At 35.7% G+C, this 23,851-nt stretch overlaps 1 long non-coding RNA gene across 6 annotated transcripts in view; it reads right to left on the bottom strand.

Annotated features, from left to right (window-relative positions):
- LOC311618287 overlaps positions 1-23,012 on the bottom strand; it is a 1,465,663-nt gene extending 1,442,651 nt beyond the window's left edge. For all 6 annotated transcript variants that reach the window (XR_014794287.1, XR_014794288.1, XR_014794289.1 and 3 more), the window contains exon 1: positions 22,973-23,012. This is a non-coding gene — a long non-coding RNA (uncharacterized lncRNA). The remainder of the gene's footprint in view (positions 1-22,972) is intronic.
- Between the last annotated feature and the right edge of the window lie 839 nt (positions 23,013-23,851).

Here is a 23,851-nt window from a genome sequence, read left to right as displayed (position 1 = left end):
AGACAAGGTCTCTTGGGACAGTGTATGTAGATTAAAACAGTAAAATGGAATTTTCCTGAGTTTTACTTCTATAAATAATTAACTGGAAGTCATTATATAAATAAATCTTTTCCTCTGGGAATCATAGCATCTTTAAGAATTTCTGAGTACTAATTCTGGTTTGGCATCTATTTCCTATTGTCATTTTTAACTTCTTTCTGTCTATTTGTCTTTTAAGAAAAACTGTTTTCTGAAGGAAACAAAAGAGGAATTGCATAATAGACTAAAATAATGTGTAATATTAAGAGCAAAATAAAATTACTGTAAGAAGAGACATGACAAAAAGCCAGGAAAAGTAGTTTCTGTTTAACTATTAAAATATATATAAACTTCTAGCATTGCAATGCGTAAGTCCCACTATCTGTTTCTTATTTTGGGTCTTTATTCCATTTTTCCCCCCTCTTGGTAAAGGACTATCATTAACTAGTGGAGGTGCCTTTTATTAGCCCATTTTCTTTCATTTTTCTTCGTGACATTATAGAGAAGAGCATGGAGAATGAGTCTACAATTCTACTACCAAGAAGTTAAAGAATACAACTATTTAAATCTCATTTGTGAAGTGATGACAGCCCCTCCTTTTTTTTTTAATCTCAATATGATTCAGCACAAAAGGAAAAAAAAAAAAAAGAGGAATGCTTGTTAATCACTTATTTCCATGAACAGTGCACTTGCTAGTGTGAGGAAAAGCAAAATAAGCAGGGAGGAGGGCATCTGCCAGTGAATTAGGTGACAGTGATGCAGTCACCCACGGGAGCAGTGGCTTCCTGCCTATCAGGACTTTGTAACTATTTTATACCTAAAACATGTGTATAAATCAGTCATAACTTAATCAACGGTGCTCTTTGTAAAGAGTAAATTCTTCCACAATGCGAGTAAATCACCTCTTCATTAATCAGTTCTAGAAGTCAGAACTGTGAATTACCTACACTAATAAAAGAGTAATCCCCCATCCCCTCACCGAAGTTCCTGGGGGCCAAGTTTGGGAATGGAGGTAGGTTGGTGGAAAGCGGTGTGTAATGAGACAGTTTACTTGTGCCCTTCTCCATCCATCATCTATACTTCAATAGTCTGGTCTGCTGAGGTAGGCCTGCCTCCTGGACCCCATCAAAGGCTTCTGTACCCCTGCTTTCTTGTTGATGCTGATAGGAGATCAGCAGGTGGGGGAAAAGAATTTTTATTTTGCCAGGTCTCTCCTTTTCAGGTTGTCTGTGTATGTGACCTCTGTGAGAGGTCCCAGTTTCTGTCAGGCTACATATCAGCATTGATGGTCCTGCAAAATTGTCTTATTTCCCAGAAACAAGAAGACTACACTATAGCTAATTTGATACAAAATGATAATGATACAAAATGATAATGATACAAAAGTAGATAAAACATATTTACAGGGTTGCATCATTTCTGATATTTTATTTTTCAACTTGAGAAGTTTGTTTAGCCAATTTTTTTTTACCTCTTCTTCTTTTCTACACTTAGTTAATCTCTATTATGAGGTGCAAGCTAATGAGAGAAGAGACAAAATAGAGGAGGTGTATTAGTACAGAAAGCTCTCTTGATCCTTTGAGATTTTCTTATTTTGACGATGGGAGATAAAATTGCTTTGTTGCTTAAAATATAGCAAACAAATACTCTACAAATATTGGCTGCTATGTTTTTAAATTACATATTTTAATGGATTTTAAAAGGACTTTCTGCACTTTTTGCGTATAATCAAATTCAATATATTGAATTTTCTGACTTCCAATTTGACTGTGCATGTTGCTTGCATGCTGAAGAATGAGACTGGGTAATTCTAACAAGGTAAGTGTGGAGTCAGGCACAGGAGCAACTGGAAAAATGTTATTTACTACTGGCTCTTTTTACATGCCCTGTCTTCCATCCAAACCTCCTTGCCTTTCTGCAGCTGTATCTTTGTTATGGTGACAATTGCATGCATGAATACAACCTACTCTTCAAGAACGGTTTTAATACTTTCTTGGTAATTTATTATTTTAAATGCTTTTTAAATTACAGTTTAGTATTTAATACTTTTACATTATGTTGTCTCTGTGTGTGTGTGTGTGTGTGTGTGTGTGTGTTTCCTCTCACAATGAGCTACAAATTTCTCAAGGATAGGATATCTCTCTGGTTCATCCTTGCTTCCATAAACATGTAACCAAATATATAACAATATGAGTTTGACTTCATTAATGAATGGATGGATGTAATATATACCAGGCTGTAGTTTAGATTCTTCTACTTTATTTCACAAAGGATTGCATTATAATTTTAATCAGATAACTACTTTTAATATGTCATTAAATCTTAAAACAAGGAATATACCATATTATTATTGATAAGAAAAATGGACATCGATAGCTTTTTTTCCCGAAAAACAGAACAAACTCAATTTCCATGTACCATCCCAATCTCCTAAAGTATTTGAAGAGAGAATGTGACAAATTTAATCTCAATTAACAAAGATTTCAGTGTTTAGTCTAGATCATTTAGCAATTTTTATTTTTAACTACTTTTAAATATTCTTCTCATGCCCTTTAATGATTTGCTAAAACAAATAGATCTTTTTCTTGTCAGAAGCTTTCTTGAAGTATTTAATAAATACAAGAATAAAAATGTTAATATCAGTAAACAAGGATTTAATTTACTTATATGCCTTTTAGTACAGGCCTATAAGTTATAGATGGAATTACATTTTGTTTTTTGTTTTTTTGTGTGTTTTTTTTTGTCTAAAAAATATAATCCATACAACTGGAAAATATAAAAATTGTGATTCTAAAACATTTCTGAATCCAAAAACCATGATTTTTAAATGTTGCCTTGGTCAATTCATTTATGTTCTCTGAGTCTCTCCCCGCAAATTAGTCACATATTAGATGAGTAACTTCCAAGGCTTGTCTAATGCTAACATTCTTATTTCCATTTTTAATCCTGGAATGAAGAGAAATGGTTAACATTTTTTCTTTGTATAAATCTTTCCACACATAATTCCATACTTATAAAACATTCTTTAAAGTGGACAAAGCTTGATGGACAAGGAAATTAAGGCTCAGAAAAGGCTATTGAATCAGTTAGCCAAGGTCACACATTCAGTTAATGAGACTCAAAAAGAGAACACATGCAAAGCACAAGCTCCTTGTCCAGTGCTTTTCTGTATTAGCAGTCAGTATCTCCAAAAGCCAGACATTGCACACACACGTCAGCTCACACAGCACACATACACACATAACTCCTTTCTTGCTTTATCTACACAGTGGACTTGTATTGGATTGACATTTGTAAGCACACAGCTGTCTGGATTGATTACACTACCTTGCAGAAAGCTGGAAGTATTTCAATTATTGCTTTTATGCCAATGTAGTCCAAAATCTCACACATGAGGGCAATTATTTGAAGAGCTGTAACATGTCCAAAGCAATGCACCTTCTCTTCTCTAAACTCCTTATGTTCCCAACCTGCAGCTTTCACTTTTACTGCAGCACTAAAGTAGACAGTACCCCATTGTTAAGTATAGGGGAAAATAATTTTTGTACATATTGTCACATGGCAATAAATTTAAAAAAAGATGCCATAATTGTCTTTAATATTTTGCTATTTACAACGTCCTATATTATTTGGGGTTAATAGCCTTTGTGACATTCTTGATTTGTATTTTTAGCAATATTTTTACTCTATAGGTTTCTCTTACTATTGTACTGAAACAGTGAAGTTAAAGAAACTAAAATTAAATATAAATATCTGAATACAATATTGATGCTTATAATATCCTTGAAATCAAGAGTTTTATTCTCTCCCTTTCTGCCCACTTCCACTCACCCTGGCTAGAGAAGATGATTCATTGGAAATCAAAATAAATTATATTGTTCCTAATATCTTGTTTCACTCAAATAATAATTTAAGGCATTTTACATTTAATCATAAAATACATAAAAATTAAATAATTTAAAAGAAGGTAGTTCGAAGGTTCTAATGGACAATAAAATGTTACTTAATTACATTAAATAAACTCATGGCAAAACATACACTACTGTTTCTGAATTAAACATGAGAGGATCATTGTTTATAAAACAGTTATATTTGAAGACTATTTATCAAAAACAATAAATTTAACTTTATATAATTAATTTGAAACCATAAGAGGGAACATAGCTCATTAAATGTTGTGATCAAACCTACCTGTCTCTCTTTTAAAAACCAAATAATATGCATTGTAAGTTGAATGATGAAAATATGACATCTGGGTATTAAAAATATCATTTTTTATGTCAAGAAGATGTGTATTCATCTCACTTTAAAGCTCTAGCAAGCAATTAAGAAAATAAATGAAAGATGGTGAATGTAACTTCTTAACTCGCCAATTGATTAGTGCAATGCCACTGGTAAGTGAGGATAGTTAAACTGCAATAATGATTACTGGTCTATGTTGAGTTCATACAACTTTGTTAACCAATACCAGTTAACATCCAAAGAGTGAGAGGTCAATATAACCTTCAAATAATCATTTCATTATAGCCAGATTTGTAATATATAATGGAATAATTAAACCTAAAGTCTAATTTACATGTAAAAGCTAGCTTTGATAAATCCTTTTAGGAACTTGAAAGAGGAAACAGTCATTAGGGACATATTTTTATACATGAATCTACTGTTATTTTAAAAAGAGAGTTATGAAGCCATGGTCATGATCATAAAGCAGTAAGCTTGTAGGAATGTTCAAAGTAAACAAATGAGCAATAATCAGAGTCCATCATTAAAAGTGTTTTTGAACAGATCAGTGAGCAGGGTATCTTCCTGAATGTTTTATTTTATTATTTTTAATATATATTTTATTGATATTTTTTTATAGAGAGAAAGGGAAATGGATAGAGAGTTAGAAACATCGATGAGAAGGAAAAATAGATCAGCTGCCTTTTGCAAACCTCCTACTGGGGATGTGTCCACAACCAAGGTACATGCCCTTGACCGGAATCGAACCTGGGACCTTTCAGTCCACAGGCTGATGCTCTATCCACTAGCCAAACTGGTTAGGGCTCTTCCTGAATGTTTTGTTCAAGTTCTGATCATTATTAAGAAGTATTTCTAAGATCCAATAAGAGCAGTCTAGGATCCACCACATGAGGTGGTTAACTTTGGCCTATTATACAATGCTTCTTAGGTAGATAACATCTGAATTGTCACAATTCAAACAGGTTCAAACACAATTCCCAGGTTCAAACTGTGGGTGACTGATCCAGAAATGTAATGAAATGTTAACTGAAGCAGAATTTTTTTTCAAATAAATGTGTGTTTCTGCATTTATATACACTCATTCTCAACAGTGAAAAATGCAGTTTTCAAGAGGGGTAAATTCTGTGGGGATGTATATTAAATATAAACAAGTCCTCTCTGTATAGATTTAACCACCTGGGGGACATAAGAAGAGTAAGATTGAATGAGCCAAGAGAATGGTACTTATTAGAACTGAAATAAGCATCCATAGGTTCCATCAAAAAGGACACTCTCATATTTATTCATTCTCTGCAGTATTTCTTAAATGGCCATTCAAGTATCTACCCCAAATGCCTTTTAAAAAGAACTTCACCTGCACTGTCAAATTGCATTTGGAAAAAAATGTAGCAAGTTACATTCCCACCAACAGTGTATGAAAGTGTCCCTATTTTGAAAAATTTCTCTTATTTCCTGAAAGACTCCATTGGATGCTTATCTGTCTATATGCTTTTTTTTTTTTTTTTTTTTTTTTTTTTTTTTTAATGCTTTGTAAATTTGCTTTTAACAAGGAAGGCAGAATAAACTACAGATGTTAGTAGCTGCTAGAGTAACAGCAAGCAATAAAACATAGCTGTATGTTTGACAGTTCTCTGCACAGGAAATGTCTAGAGCTGTGAATAACTGAATCCCTGAATCTGGAGGATATCTTCAAATCCATGGGCAGTTACATTCTGTGAATTAACCTTTTTATCTGAATTGTGGAGAAAATTATAAAAAGAATTATTACTGAGATGAATATTCAAGATATTCGTTACTAACTCAAAGGTCAAAGAAAATTTAATAGTGATAAAAATTTATAGATATTAAAGAGAATAAAACTGTAGCAAGTAAAACATTTAATTAAAAATACATATAAATTGGCATAACTTTAAAACCTTTGTTAATCCAAAAAGTTGAATTTCAATATACTGGATTGATCCTCATGCACAGAAGAAGACTTATTCTTGCCAATGGTACAAATTGGGGATGAATATAAAGAAAGTGTGGGAAAAGATGAGATAATTGTCAAGCAGAAAAGGCGTGCTTCTTGCATAACATTTTTTAAAAGGCAGTTTTGTATGGTCAGGACTTTTAGCACCAAATTTATTATGACATTTTTACTAGTAAATGATTTAGAAACATTACCTTTTAATAAGAAAATGGTATGGCATTATGATTTTTCAATAAACTTTGTAATATTGAATATTTTAATTATGCTTTGCAGTATGTAAGTTATCGTTTCACTTTTTAAGGGTCTTCTAAATAATAAGCAGCATACTACCTAATAAAAGAATAATATGCAAATTAACCATCACTCTGCTCCACAAGCCACCCCCACCAGCCACACACACCAGCCAGTCAGAGCAAGTATGCAAATAAACCCAACCAAGATGGCTACAGCCACACAGAGCAGGAAGGAGGCATTTCTCCCGCAATGAAGGAAGCCAAGCTTTCCACCTGCCCTTGCCGGCCTAAGCCTCCACTCAAGGCTACAAAGTTTCAATTATAGAAGGTAAACAAATCCAAACAGAAATGGTTGCCACCATGGAGCGAAGTTTGGCTCTGCTCCAGGCTACAAAGTTTCAATTGTAGAAAGTAAATATATCCCAGATACCAGGCCTCCGCTTGGGTGGCTGGGTGCCATGGCCAGCCTGTAAACAACACAGGCCCCTCACTCAGGCTGCCCCACACCCCAAGGGAACCCCCACCCTGGATCCAGAACACCCTTCAAGGCAAACCAGCTGGCCCCCACCCATGCAACAGGCCTCTATCTAATCTAATAAAAGTGTAATATGCAGATTGACCATCACTCCAACACACAAGATAGCTGCCCCCATGTGGTCAAAGATCCTGCCCCTATGTGGACACAAGATTGCCAGAAGTGGAGGGCATTTGGGAGTCACCAGGCCTGCAAGGGAGGGCAGTTAAGGATGACCAGGCCTGCAGAGGAGGGAAGTTTGGGGCAAATGGTCTGTCAGGGAGCAATTAGACATCAATCAGGCTGGCATGGGAGTGGTTTGGGGGTTATCAGGCTGGCAGGCAGAAGTGGTTAGGGGCAAACAGGAAGTCAGGCAGGTGAGCAGTTGGGAACCTGCAGTCCTAGATTGTGAGAGGGATGCCTGACTGCCCGTTTAGGCCTGATCCTGGTGGGCCTAAATGGGCAGTCAGACATCCTTCGAGGAGTCCTAGATTGGAGAGGATGCAGGCTGGGCTGAGGGACACCCCCACCCCTCACCCCTGTGCACAACTTTCGTGCACAGGGCCTCTAGTTTACTAATAAACTACCATGTGTTGAGTACTGTGTTAGACGCTGTGGTAAAATAATGTACTGAACATATATTAAATGCACAATTAATAGCTTAGTTTGTGTGGGCAGTTCTGAGGTCTGGCACAGATAATGCACTAAGAGCTGGTATAAGAAAATAAGTTGTAAAAAAAGAATAATTGGCAATTGAAGAGAATATAAACTCTGTGAAAAATGGTTTAAAAAAAGGTCAATTTCATTAGATAAGGTAAATAGAGAGAGATCACTCAGGCAGTATGCAAAAGCAAATAAATACAAGAACACCTCCTATGAGTAATAGAAAGTGTTTAGAATCAGAGAATCCTACTTCCTGCTTCATTTCCTCCCAATAGAGAGACCAAACCCCCCTCTCCCTTTCCCACCCATACATGAAAATGGCTCAGAATTATCTTTGGTACCTGAATAAGAAAAGTAGGAAGAAAGGAAGAGAGAGATGAGGGGTGGGGATAAGAAAGGAAGGAGGGAAAGTAGGAAGGAAGGAAGAAAGGAAGGAAGGAAGGAAGGGAGGGAGGGAAAGTTCAGTTTGGGTGAAAGTCATTTTCTTTCTTCCACACATTTCACCACCAACTGTAGAGAAAAAATATATTTGTATTTTAGATATTATCAACCATAACCTAATCCATTTGCAATAAAGAAATAAAACTATTGAATCAAACTCACAATTCACCCTTTCTTTTTAATTGATTTTGAATGAGCACATTTCAATGGAAATATCTGTGATGATGGAATTTGCCCTATACTTGTTAAACTCAAAGGTTAACATGAGCCAAATAAACAAGGTTTAAGTTTATGTGGGCCACAAAAAAACAAAAGCTTCAATTTTCATAGAAACTTAGGCTTATTTCAATAGAGCCATGCTGAATACAAAGGGATGAAATAAGAGTAATCGTTAACATAAAATAATGGAACATTTTAATAAAAATTAATATTTTTTCTTGAACATTAACTTACCAGACAATGAATAACTGCACAAATTAATAAGTATAACACAAATAAGCCTACTTTTCTTATTCTCCAAAAGTTAAATATTTCCTCTTGCACACACCAAACAAGTCAGTCCAAGACTAATGAGTGATCATTAGCTGCTAGTATTAGTGGAGAGAAATGGTGCGCCTGCAGGTAAGGCGCTTAAGAGAAATAAATGCAACACAATTATAGTAATCAGTCATTAGCTAAATTACAGTTCGTTATTAATAATTATTGTATAACAAGATGCTGTAAAAATTAAATTATGAAATTTTCATTAAAACGTTTCTTACATACTGTTATATTGGCTGGGCTGCAAAAATATTCTCTGTGCGCCGCATGCAGTCTGCAGGCTGAGACTTAGACATGCTTAGGCTACTATATTGGACAGCACAGCTCTACTTTGCAAATATTTTCAAAGCAGGACCTTTGTAAATGACTTCTCTCGCTGAGTTCTGCACAAGGCAGAGCTCATAATGAACACTCAAAAGTTTGTTAATTAACTCTGGAAAGATTTGGTAATCATAAGAATATAAAGTGTGGTCAACAAGCAAGTCACTATAAATTTAAATGGTTCTTACCTTGATTTCTTAGAAAGATAGAATATATTAAGGGTAAGTTTAACTCAGTGCAAAGTTGATTGAGGAGGTCACATGTTTTCTCTTTGAGAGCTGTAGGCTATGGATTATGTTTGACTTTTCAGGGTATGAGGCCAAAAAGAGAGCCATAATCAATTTCTATGGATTCTCTATCAATGTGTGGCCTGGATTTCTGAGGCCTATCTCTCTTTTTTTAATTCAATTTTAATATTACAATTGATTTACAATATTATGATAGTTTCTATTTCCACATTGTTACTATTGATGTAAAACAGCGAGTTTTCCCATCTTTCTTTAGGCTCAGATCCTTTATTATCCACTAGAGGCCCAGTGCACAAAATTCATGCACAGGGTGTGGTGGGGTGGTTCCCTCAGCCTGGCCTGTGTCCTCCGCTGGGGCTTGGGCTTAAGCTGGTAGTCAGACATCCCTCTCACAGACCAAGGCTCTCATAGTCTGTGACCATTCTCTCCTTACTGCCTGCCTGCAGCTGAGGTGGGAGAGGCTCCTGCCACCACCACTGTGCTTTACAGCTAAGAGCCCAGCTTCTGGTTGAGTGGCACTCCCCCTGTGGGAGCACACTGACACCAGGGACAGCTCCTGTGTTGAGCGTCTGCCCCCTGGTTTTCAGTGAGTGTCATAGTGACTGGTTGTTCTGCCATTTGGTCAATTTGCATATTAGGGTTTTATTATATAGGATGAATTCCTAGCTGCTTTTAGTGCAAAGGGTCTATTGTAAGGAATCTTACAATGTACTTTTTAGAAAATTAAAAAGAAATGAAAGAACATCGGCTTCTATTATGACCATAGAGTTAGCCTATATTTGAATAGAAATATATGGTGTTATTTTAAAAAAGGAAAAGAAGCAAAGTATAACTCTATTTTAAAGCCTCCTTCTACTCAGTGGAAACTGCAGACTTGGCACCAAGATGTTCACCTCCACACCATTGTAGAAACTGTAAAAAAATATAAATAAATAAATAAATATCAATATATAAAAATTGACATTTTTCCTGAAAATTTGATTTCTATCCTAGATCCTTGCAATCATGATAAATTGTTAAAAATATTAAGAGTTAAAATGCACCATCAATAAAAGGAGATAACAACTAAAACTGAAAAGTGAAGTCTGCATTTATATGTCTTATTAGCCTTACACTTAGTTTGACTTTCATCACTTTAAAAATTCCATTAAAGAATTTCTGTATAAGTGATATTTATATTTTCATATACAAGCATATGGAGGCTCTAGTGGTGGAGACATTCAGTCTTATTTACACACCAACAAAACAATTGTATACTTGGTGGTGCCAAGTATTAAGACTGAAGTGCTTTAGGTTATAGAGCTCACTAAGGGAGGGGTCAGTTGGGCCAAATTCAGTGGCTTATTGCATCACTAGTTGTAAAATACTAGCTGAGAAATCGGAGGGATGGAGGGGTAGTTAAATGGAGGGTTCAAAACCTGGCAATCAAGGATGTTGATTTTAGGAGGTAGAATCTTGCAGGCCCTTAGGATATAGTTAGTAAGAAATTGAAGGGGAGAATATTTAGTTAATCCTCATTAATTGTAGATTTGGTATTTTCAATTTGCCTACTTGCTACAATTTATTTGCAACCTTAAAATCAATACTCCTGGTGCTTTCACAGCCATTTGTGTTCATGGGCAGAGCTGTGAAACATTTGAGTAGTTATTGGCTCACATTTTTTGCTAGGGTCAGAAAGTAATGGTTTGCTTTTTTTATTTCAGCTCTCCTATTATAAATGAGTATCTTTCTCTCAGTCTATTTTCATGCCCATTTTCTACATATTTCTGTTTTTTTTCTTAAATTTTTATTAAATTTGTTTGAGTGACATTGGTTAATGAAATTATATAAGTTCAGGTGTACAATTCTATAATACATCATTTGTATATTGTATTGCATGTTCAACACTCCAAGTCAAGTCTTCCATCACCATTTATCTTGTCTAAACCCTCTTCTACCCTCCTCCCCACGCACCTTTCCTTCTGGAGAAGTGTCTATTCAGGTCCTTTCTTCATTTTAAAAATTGGATTATTTACTTTTTTGATATTGAGTTGCATAGACCATTTATACATTTTAGATATAAACCCCTTATATATATCATTAGAAAATATGTTCTTCCATTCAGTGAGTTGTCTTTTCATTTTGTTGATAGTTTTCTTTGCTGTGCAAAGAGTTTTTAGCTAGATATAGTCCTATTTTTTAATTTTTCCTTGCCAGAGGAGATATATCCGGAAAAATATTGTTATGAAAAATGTCTGAGATTTTACTGCCTGTGTTTTCTTCTAGTATTTTTGTTGTTTCAATCTAATATTTGAGTCTTTAATCCATTTTGAGTGTATTCTTGTGTATGGTATAAGAAGTTAGACTATTTTTTTTTCTTTTTTCTTTTTCTTCCCCCCACCCCATGTTTCTGTCCAATATACCTAATACCATTTATTGAATAGACTATCTTTATCTCATAAGTTCTTGACTCATTTGTCAAATTTTAATTGACTGTAAAGGCATGCATTTATTTCTGGATTCTCTATTGTATTCCAATGATCTACACATCTTTTTTTATGCCAGTTTTCATTGCTATGGCATTCTTGTAGATTCTGAATCCCTCCAACTTTGTTCTTCTTTCTTAAGAATCTTGTGGCTATTTGGTATATTTCTTGGTTTCATATAACTTTTTGGAATATTTGTTCCATTACTGAGAAATATACCAGTGGCATCTTGATAAAGATTGCATTGCATCTATAGGTTGCTCTGGGTACCATGGACATTTTAATGATGTTGCCTACCCATAAACACAGTATATGCTTCATTTATTTGTATCTATTTCATTTTTTTTTGTCAGTGTCTTATAATCTTCCATATACAGGCCTTATACATCCTCAGTTAAATTTTTTTATACAATTGTAAGTGGCATTGTTTTTATTAGTTTCCCTTTGTAATTGTTCATTATCTATACTAATAAAAGGATAATATGCAAATTAGACCAGGAGACTTTCCTGAGACCTTCCCAGGTATCCTGTGAGACAAAACTGGGGCTTGGCTTGCCTGCAAACTGCCCTCAAACAGCCCTCAGCCCTTCACCCAGGCTGGCCAGGCCCCCCAGGCCAGTAGGGGAGGGTAGTTGGGGGCAAGCAGGCTAGCCAGAGGGGGCAGTTGGGGGTAAGCAGGCTGATGGGGGGGGGGCAGTTGGGGGATAGCAGGTCATCAGGGGTGGGCAGTTAGAGGTGATCAGACTGACAGGCAGAGTGGTTAGGGACAATCAGGCAGACAAGCAGGTGAATGGTTAGGAGCCAACGGTCCTAGATTGCAAGTGGGATGTCCAACTACTGGTTTAGGCCCGATCCCTAAACCGGCAGTCGGACATGCCCTGAGGGGTCCCAGATTGGAGAGGGTGCAGGCTGGAATGAGGGACACACTTCTCTCCCCCCACCCCCCCACGTACACGAATTTCATACACCAGTTGGTGTATAGAAATATCTACAACTGATTTCTGAATACTTATTTTGTATCAGTCCTAATAATATTTTGGTTGAATCTTTTGTTTTGTTTTTTAATATAGTTTTCTATATAGTATCACATTATCTGCAAAAAATGATAGATTTACTTCTTCCTTGATAATTTGGATTCCTTCTATTTCTTATTCTTGTCTGATTTCTGTGGCAAGGACTTCCAGTACTTTGTTGAATAAGAGTGATAGAAGTGGACATACTTATTTTGGTCCCAATCTTAAAGGAAATGTTTATAGTGTTTGCCCATTGAGTAAGATGTTGGCTGTGAGTGTATCATATATAGCCTTTATTACATCAAGGTACATCCCCTCTATTCCACTTTGCCAAGAGTTTTTATCATAAACTAGAGGCCCGGTGCATGAAATTTGTGCATGGGATTGTGTGTATCCGTATGCCCAGCCTGCACCCTCTCTAATCTGGGACCGCTTGAGGTATGTCTAACTGCCCATTTAGGCCAGATCCCAGTGGGAAGTCAAACATCCCTCTCACAATCCAGGACTTCTGGCTCCAAACTGCTCACCTGTCTGCCTGCCTGATTGCCCCTAACTGCTTTTGCCTACCAGCCTGATCACCCCCTAACCACCCTCTGCCAGTCTGGTCAATGCTTAACTGCTACCCTGCCAGCACAAATGCCCCTAACTTCTCTCCCCTGCTGGCCTGGTCATCCCTAACTGCCCTCCCCTGCCAGCATGCTCACCCCTAACGGTCTTCCCCTACAGGCCTGGTCATCCCCAACGGCCCTCCCCTGCTGGTCTGGTCACCCCTAATTTCCCTCCCTTGCCAGCCTGGTTGCCCTTAACTGCCCTCCCTGATGACCTGGTCAACCCTAACTGCCCTCCCCTGCAGGCCTGATCACTCCCAACTGCCTTCTCTTGCTGGCCATCTTGTAGCAGCCATCTTGTGACCATATGGGAACGGCCATCTTGTGTGTTGGAGTGATAGTCAATTTGCATATTACCTCTTTATTAAATAGAATGGGTGCTGGATTTTATAAAATGCTTTTTCTGCATCTATTGATATGATCATGTGGTTTTTATTATTCATTTTGTCTATGTGATGTATCACGTTTATTGATTTGTGGATATTATACCAACATTGCATTCTGGGAATAAATCCCACTTGATTGTGGAGTATGAACTTCTTAATGTATTTCTAGACCCAGCTTCCTACTATAATACTTTGTAGAGAATTTTAGCATCTATATTCTTCAGAGATAATAGCCTATAATTCTTTTTCTTTCTAATGTTTTTATATGATTTTGAATTAGGATAATGTTGGCCTCATAAAATAATCTTGGGAGTTGTCCCTCCTCTTGAAGTTTTTGATATAGCTTGAGAAGGATAAATATTAGTTCTCTCTTTTTTTAATATATTTTTTATTGATTTTTTTACAGAGATGAAGAGAGAGGAATAGAGAGTTAGAAACATCGATGAGAGAGAATCATCCATCAGCTGCCTCTTGCACACCCCCTACTGGGGATGTGCCCACAACCAAGGTACATGCCCTTGACTGGAATCAAACCAGGGACCTTTCAGTTCACAGGCCAACGCTCTATCCACTGAGCCAAAGCGGTTTCGGCTAGTTCTCTTTTGAATGTTTGATAAAAATTTCCCTTGAAGCTATCTGGTTGAGGATTTTTTGTTGTTGTTGTTGGAAGTTTTTGATACTGCTTCAATTTCACTAGTTCTAATGCATCTATTTGGGTTTTCTGATTTTTCCTGATTCAGTTCTGGAAGATTATATATTTCTAGGAATTTATCCATTTCATCCAGTTTGTCCAATTTGTTAGCACATAATTGTTTGTAATATTATATATACATACATATATATATATATATATATATATATATATATATATATATATATATATATTTAATTGAATTTTTACAGAGAGGAAGAAGAGGGATAAGGAATTGGAAACATCTATGAGAGAGAATCATCAATCAGCTGCCTCTTGCACCACCCCTACTGGGGATGTGCCAGCAACCAAGGTACATGCTCCTGACCGGAATCGAACCTGGGACCTCTATCAACTGAGCCAAACCAGTCTCGGCTGTAATATTTTCTTAAAGTTGTTTTTATTACTGTGGAGTCTGTTGTTACTTCTCTTTCATTTCTAATTTTATTTGGGTCCTCTCTCTTTTCTCTTGATGAGTCTTATTAAATATTTGTCAGTCTTATTTATCTTTTCAAAAGACTGGCTCTTGGTTTCATTAATCTTTTGTATTTTTTTAGAATCCATTTCATTTATTTCTCCTCTGATCTTTATTATTTCCTTTCTTCTACTCACTGTGGGTTTTATTTGTTGTTCTTATTTTATTTCTGTTAAGTGTAAGGTTAGATTATTTATTTGAGATTTTTGTTGTTTCTTGAGGCCTGTAATGTTGTAAGATTTCCTCTTAGGACTGCTTATGCTGTGTACCATAGTTTTTGGGTCATTGCATTCTCATTTTCATTTGTTTAAACATATATTTTGTTTTTGTTTTTCATTGTCAATCCATTCATTGTTTAATATCATATTATTTAATCACCGTTTCTTTGTGTATTTTTCAATTTTTCTTGTGATTGATTTCTAGTTTCATACTAATGTGATCAGAGAAGATGCTTGATATGATTATAATCTTTTTAAATTTATTGATATTTGTTTTGTGGCCTATCTGGTATTTGTTGGAGACTTCACTGTTTAAGATGGTTCTCATGTATAGTGCAGAAGTGCTGGCTAGTATTTATAAATGCAAAAAGGCTGTGATGTGTCTTATGGAGAAAATACATGTCTTAAATAAGCTTTGTTCAGATATGACTTAAAGCATGGTTGACTGTAAGTTCAATTTCACTGTCAATGAATAAAAAGTATACACTAGATAAAGTTGTATTTAAATAGAAACACACTTGCAACAAGGTCTGTATTGATTAGTTGATAAACATATTTTTACTAGCACTCACAGGAAACTAACCCTGTATTTTCCTAGGACCAGTAGTTCAATATTTGCTATTTTAGTGCTCATGGTGACTTTTAGAATTGGGATGGGGAACATCTAATTCATAGGCTGTGCAAGACCTGAAAAATCATTTGAACTGGCCCTGCCAAGGCATTGGGTATGAGTTAATTAAATGATTGACCAAATATAGCAGGCTAATTTTTAAGTTGATAATTTTGTATGGCCCACAAAAGATGTTATAAATATCCAAATGGCCCTTGGCAGAAAAAAGATTTCCCACCCTAAATGCATAACATCTGTAAATGAGAATCAACTTAAATATTGGAAATATTAGAGACATTTAATTACTATTTTTAAGGGAATATTATTTATGTCCATAATGATTTCTAGGTCCCAAAATTACTTTAGGATAGGGGAGATCTGACCACCTCTAAGACATGACTTCTTGACTTAGGTCCTTAGATTAAGTTCAGTGAGTCTCCATATACCCTGAAATGAAAGACTGTATGTATACCTGTATGCATTTTCTGGAGATATGCTATAAGATTTTGAGGAGATTTTCAAAAGTATTTATAACTCAAAAACAATTAATAATTAACTGCTCTGCGATGTGAACATAAGGCCTAAGACTACTAGTATAATATTATATACAGAACTGAAACTGAGTTTGAACTCAGCTTGTGTCAGGTGGTCCCTAGCAAGGATATACTAGTAGTTCTGAGCTTGGTGGGAGATGGAGCTTCAGTGGTCCATTGGACTCTCAATGAAGGAAGACCATGGAATCTCTTACATCTGATGGTACATAAGGTCTGCTCATCCTGAATGAAAAGCCTTAATAAGACAGGCTCTAAAACTATAATAACTTGGAAACTTTGGTCCTATAGGTAAATGTCCAGTTTATAAAAGATGAAGAGTCAGAAAGTTCATAAGAAATCTTATCTATAAATGTTTATATGGTTGTAAATCTCTATACTTTAATTTACAGTTAACTCTGAGTTCAAAGACAAACTATCTTGGTTTAGGTACTGGTAGTTTACAAAATGTTTTGTGGGTGGTAACTGGTTGCCCTCTGTCCATTCTCTGGCCCTTGTACTTTCTCCTTTTGGCCTTCATGTCAAGAGCACTTTTCACAATACATGCATCCCTTGGAGTGTATAATACCAGAATGCCTGGGTTTATAGGTGTGGTGAGATGAAATAGAAATTTGGATCATTAAAAGAATGAAATGCTTGTAGGTGCTCATTAAGAAATGACAAGTCATATGGCTTTCTAGATTTCAGAAATACTTAATCCTGGAGCTGAAAGCAATACCTTTCTACTCAGTAATTGGCAGTTCTCTTGCTATCCACTTCATTTGTTCTTACCTCATATCTCTATTGTCCATGCAAGAAGTATCAAAACCTGTGGAGAATTTCTGTGACTTTATTTGGACGAAACTGATGACAATTGCTGGGAAGCAAAATATTGCTGGGAAGCAAAATATCAATGAATTGAGAAAATGCTCCAGGCAGTTTTACCATTTATTTTACACATCAGAATCAAAGGAGAAGACATAAAGGTGTTACATAAAATCCTTTGGTGGTAGATTAGGGAGTTGGGAGAAAGCAAAGTGGAGAAATATCTGTGATTGGATAGACATTGGTGGTCATAAGATAGTTAACAATGAACATTTATAGCACATAGAGATGGCATGCAGGAGAACAAGATAACAATGAGGGTTCTGTGGTCTCATGCTCTGGGGGGCGATTGTGCAATGAGGTGTCTGGAACAAAAGGATTACTCGGGCATTCCAAAGGCATGCTATCATAGGCGCAGAAAGACAATAGAAAGCCTCACTTCAAGTAAAGATTGGCCTTTGCCAAGGAAGATACCAGCCTAGGACATGACTACCTACTGTGACTTGCTGTTGGGAAGTTTTGATTTCAGACCATCCTGTGTAGTTACTTTAGGTTTCTGAGTTTGTAAGGCTTGCCATGTAGGCCTCCCCTGAACTTATCAGTTAAGTATGTAGCCCCTTTTTGTCCACACTACCATTGAATGACTAACAAATAATTCATGATCTTTACCCAGTAACTTCTTTGGACACATCAAATGCATTGATTCTTTTGAACCAGCAGGTTCTACTTATCAGCCTTTTGCTTTAGTAACTTGCATTTGTCATTTTTTTTTCTTCATCTTAAAGTGTATTCATATATTAGGCAAATTTATCTTATGCAGGCCATGTAATTACATCCCAGAATGTTTAGAGTAGTGACTGAGAGCACTGGCTCTAGGATTCCTTAGCTCTTTAGTACACCAAACAACAACAATTCACCAGAATAATGATCTCTACCTCCTGAAGCTGCTGAGAGAATTAAAGGAAATAATGTAATAAGGTACTTAGAGCTTGATCTATATCAGCTATCAATATACTATTCTTATACTTCTCAAGTCAAAGTACTTGCTCTAAATCTCAAAACTAATTGGAAATATATTTGGGACTAGAACCCAAGATCCTGACACACAGGATAGTGGTCTTTTGTGTGAATCACTATTAAATATACACATTTGTTTCAATTTGAGCATTTGTTCCCTCAATTTTGATAGTCTTGGTCTGCTTTAATAAAATGGAGACTTTGGCAAAGGCCCAGGGGAGCCTGCAGTCTGTTAATTGAGGCTGAAGTTGTTTTGAAATCAATTAGTTTTGTTCTTTATTGCCAAATATATCTGTAGATCATTAATTCTCTGAAAAAGACCACTTTTTTGGAAAAGTTTAAAAGCTCATTCTTTCCTTAGGCTAAAAATGAGGACTATGGAACAAATATCAGGCAATTGCATCACTTATTCTTAATTTTTTGACTTGATCCCTAGGCAGAGCTCTCATGCTTATAAATCAGAAAATTCATATGGTAGGAGAGCCCATGATGCTTGTTAACTAATTGGACTTACTGTTATACAACCTTAGTAATTGCTGAGCATTGATGCAACTGAGTGGCACATGGGTTGTTAAAATATAAAGTTATATATTGAAACATAACATTGCATTTCCAAATATACTTCACCATTGTTGGTGTCCTACCAGTGACAGTAGCATTATCTTCATTGTTATATATAGACAAACAGAGTAACTAACTAGCCCAAGGTCATATTATATATTACTGGGTAATTAGCAGCAAAAGCCAGAGTTTCTATAATAGTTTTCATTTTAAAGTTTAGGTAGTTTACCCCATTGCTTCAATTATGATGGCCAAAAAGGATATGAATCTCATTAAGTCAAATTATCATTCCCCCCATAAAAAAATGTGGTATTATAGCCTTAAAGTTAAATCTACTCCATAAAAGATGGTTTCTTTAAGGCTAAAGGAAATAATGGTAGATAGAAGAATTGTAGACATTTGTAGACAGAACTGTCCTTGTTTATTGCTTGAAACTTGGTTCCTACATTAATTGCCAGTAACTTTCCCTAGTCATTGTGGCAGCCAATGATAATAGAGCTTTCTATGCCCCCACCACATTGCCTGCAGGCCTTTTTTAAGTTCCCCAGGGGTAAGTGACAGAAACTAAGGCCATTGATATTTGGTAAGTATTTATCCCATAAAGCTCTTGGCATTAAGTTCCCTTTCCACTCACCTCTATATATTTTTGGAGGTTTTGTCTGAGCAGCTATTTTACATACAAATTTTAGAAATCTATAAGTTGATATTAAAGTCAAAAGAAAGTGTTCTTATGCTTTTCTAAAACCTGCACTTAACATCATTTAGAATGAAGGGTACCGGGATACGTTGCCAACATACGCCAATTTGGTATAGTATTATTGTGAAGGCAACTGAGAAAAAGCAGATGCAAGAAAAGCTCTCTACTTACTCCCTATTAGCCTGAAAGGATTTATAAAAGTCCACCCACCACACCCAAACAAGAAAGATGGCTTAATTACCAGCGACAACTCTAGGGTCTTATCAATCAAGCTAGAGAGGGCAACAGAGAAATCTGCATTTAAAATTTTATTAAAACTAACCCTTATCTACCATTAATTTTCCTATATATTTGCCTTCCCAGAATTTTCCAGTCACTAGAAGCTCAGAGTCCTTTTCCTTTATCTTGTCACTTCTCTAAAAATGTATTTTTTTTAAATTAAGATGTTATATAAGCCCAAACTTTAACCACCTGTTAGAGTAACTCATCTCTGAGTATTTCCATGTGTATTCATAATGCACATGTTAATAAACTTATATTTATTTTTCTCTTGTTAACATGTTTGTTATTGGTTTAATTTTAACGGCCCCGGCCAATGAACTTAATATATGTAAAGGAACAACACTAATTCCTCTCCTATAATACTAAAACACTAAGTACTAGTAAACTGGATGAAATAAATTCAATAGTGAAGCAGTTTTTTTTCCACCATTGAGTCTACAGCTATCTCCTGTGTTTCTTTTTTCTTTTTTAAAAATATATTTTTATTGATTTCAGAGAAGAAGGTAAAGGGAGAAAAAGATAGAAACATCAATTATGAGAATTATTGATTGGCTGCCTCCTGCACGTCCCACATTTGGGATTGAGCCCACAACTCAGGCATGTGCCCTGAACGGGAATCAAACTGTGACCTCCTGGTTCATAGGTTTACACTCAACCACGCACTGATCTATGCCAGCTGGGCTCCTGTGTTTCTTAAACCTTTTCATAGTGCAAATACTTTAAGCTTAAAATCATACTTATTAACAATGCATATATATATTTTTCTCAAAGTTTGTGAAATTGGATAAAAACACACACACAAGAAATAGAAGAATAAGGACAAAAGAGAGTTCTTAAACTTTAAGGCTTAAAGCTATAGAAATAATGCAAAAGATTATCAATACTCAAACCGAAGAACCCATGAGAATTCTGAGAGGAAAGCAAATGGAATTTGTTCCAGCTGTACACCACATCCTGGTGTTGCTCCTTAGTACATGACACCTGGACGAGTCCTTGCACATGTGAAGGAATACTTTAAAAGACAAAGTCAAGTCATCTTCTCACAATTTACAAATATACCTCTTCTCATTGTGCTTTTAATCCTTTTGAAATCAAATTAAAATATTTTTTCTTTTGGGAATACATTTTCTTAACATTTCATTAGAAAGAACCAATTCATCTTCATAGAAGTGTTCTAGTTATGAAGTAAGACTACTCAAGTTTTAGTTTAGCTCCTTTGGGTCTCAGATTCTTTATGTGTAAAATGGGGATATTAGGAATATTCTTATTTTCATGAATATGTAATAAGATAAGGCATAAAAAGATTTAATTCAGGTCTGAAACATACTGTAGTAAAAACTCAGCATAGCAAACAAATTATATAATGGATAAATAATCTGGTGATATGATGATACAACTCTGCCTATGGAAAGATCTTTTTTTAATAAGTTATTCACTTGCATTAAATTATAAAAGCTTTCAAGAATTGGACAAATAGACAAATAGCTGAAATAATAACTGGCATAGTCCATATTTGAAATTAGCTCATTAGATTTAAAAGATGGGGCAAAATCAGTGAGATGTGTTTTGACAGGAATAAATGAAAAAGCCTGTATGCCAAATTATTTTTTAAGTATATTTTTATTTATTATTTTTTAGAGAGTGAGACAGGGTGGGGGAAAAGATGGAGAGGGAGAGAGATAGAGAGAGAGAAAGAGGAAGAGAGAGAGAGAGAGAGAGAGAGAGAGAGAGAGGGAGAGACATAGATTGATTGCCTCCTAATTCACCCCAAGCAGGGACTAAACCTGCAATCTAGGCACACTGCCTCACCGAGGCTTGAACCTGCAACCTTTCAATGCCTGGGAGGATGCTCAGCCACCTGAGCCACACCAGCCAAGGCCTGTACGCCAGCGTTACTGATCGATGGGGCAGTCAAAAAACCTAAGAGTTTTAATTTCCCAAAATGTATTCTTGAGATGTAATAGTTTGGAAACAAATATAATTTTGAAATGAGCTCATCAGAATATAGTTTATAAGAAAGCATATTGTTTTAAAAGTTGTTCTTTGTGCTTGTCATATCATAATGTGGGATTTTATCTTGTTCTGAACTCTAGATTTAGTGGTAATGTTGAAAATGAGATAAAATTCTATACAAAATAGCATCCTTTGTTGTATGAGAAACAGCGAGGTGAACCGCTATAATTTAGTAAAAAAAAAAAAAAAAAAAAAGATAACTTAAGATCCTGCTTTGTTGCCTTTAACTATTCGAAGGACTGCAATGTGAAAAGATAATTTTGTTGGTTATCTTCTCCTTCTAAAAATAGCTTATAGTTGTGAGTACATCAGAGAATGCTTCTAAAAATGCCAGAAGTCATAATGTTTAAAGAAGAGTCTCAGAGAGGCTAAATGATTTAGAGGTCTACAAACCTTCTGTGCAGCAGGCCAAATTGCCAGTATTTTAGACTTTTAAGGCCATGCAATCTTGGTTACAATACTAATATTTACAACAAAATCTGACCATTTGTTGAAGATATTTACTTATTCACTCACCCATTTATTCCAAAAACGTTTATATCTATAGGAATTCCAGCAGATTTCTGTTTATGTCTCATTGGCTGGAACTTTATCACATGCCCATCAAGCTACAGGAGACCCTGAACAAAGCACATATTTTACACACCAGAACCAACTCCTCTTAGCAAGGAAGAATTAGGAATAATATGAGTAGGAAACTAACAATATGTCCCATATTGGAAAAATAGTAAGTTAAGTGATAGAAGTATATATAAAATCAAAAATTGAAAAAAAAAATTACCAATATCATACTGATTCCCCAAGAAGATCAGAGGAGGTGGAAATTGTTTAAAAAAGGATTCATTGTATCCATTAAAATACTGAAAATAGAGCAGTAAAATATTTTTTACAAAATTTGTATTTCATGATTTGTCAGATCAGCAAGATGACTTTAATTCCTAGAGCAGCTTAGAAGCTCAATTTGTCTTTTCTTAAACACTCTCCTAAAGCTATCCAGTGAAACTAATCTACTTACAATGTTCAAGCATTTTAAAGGTCACATTTTGGTGGAAATAAACAGAATTAAAGCACTATTTCATGTTTAATTTTAAAATTTGCAAAAACAATGCTTTTGGAGCTAAAGATAATAAGATGAAACACACCTACTTAATTGTAATTCTGCTAGAAACCATAAAACAGTAACAGATAAATAATTGTATTTTAAACTAGAGGCCTGATTCATGAAATCTGTGCAAGAGTAGGCCTTTCTTCCCTCAGCTGCCAGCACCACCTTCCCTCTGGCACCTGGGACCCAGGCTTCCCTCATAGCCCTGGCTTCGTCTGGAAGGTCACCTGGAAGAATGTCCAGTTTAATTAGCATATTGTGCTTTTATTATAGATGGCATGTACCCACAAAAAGTAAAAAAAAAAAAAAAAGGGGGGGGGATTGTAACAGAACAGTAGCATTTAGTTGCTAGACCTGCATGGCATCTGGCTGGGGTCCATTCTGAATATTTAGGCATCCTTTCTGATTGGACGATTCTAATCATCCATCAATCATTTTATATTTTACTTCATTTCTGCAGTAACAACAAAAATGTAGTGGGAAAAGTAAAGTTCTAATTGATTGAATAGCTCTGAGAAAAACTCAATTCTAAGCTGATAATGAGTGGAAAAAAGAGATACAGCATGATTCATATGATAGACTCTCTAATATGTTCAGGAGTGGAGCAGGCAGTCTGCTAATTCTTTAGGTGGGATAAAGAATCCCATAGGGGATAAAAAAAAGATTTGTATAGTGAGGTTAGGAAATACTGAAAGCCACAGATCCCCAATCACACTTTGTACAGTTGAACCCTGACTGTCCCCACCTGTTATGGACTGACTTGTGCTCCAACTTCCTCAATTCATATACTAAGTTCTAACTCCCAAAGTGACTATATTAAAGGTTAAATGAGGTAATAAGTGTGGGCCCTAACCCAATAGGACTGGCATCTTTATAAAAAGAGGAAGAGATATCAGGAGTGTAGGCAAAGAAAAGGCCATGTGAGGACACAAGGAGAAGGCAGCTGTCTACAGATTAGAGGGGCCTCAGTTAGGAGAAACTAACTTTATTGGCACCTTTATCTAAACTTACAGCCTCCAAAGATATGAGAAAATAAAATTGTTTTTTAAGCTACCTGTTCTGTGATACTTTTATATGCCAGCCTGAGCCAATTAAGACACTAATCAAGACAGAAGACTATATGTTTAATGTCTGGTGAGGGTAAAATGAAGGTTCTTTCGATA

Source organism: Pipistrellus hanaki, assembly GCF_964339955.1.
Source record: "Pipistrellus hanaki genome assembly, chromosome: 2".
Classification (NCBI taxonomy): Eukaryota; Metazoa; Chordata; class Mammalia; order Chiroptera; family Vespertilionidae; genus Pipistrellus; species Pipistrellus hanaki.
This window is presented reverse-complemented; position numbering and strand designations above follow the sequence as displayed.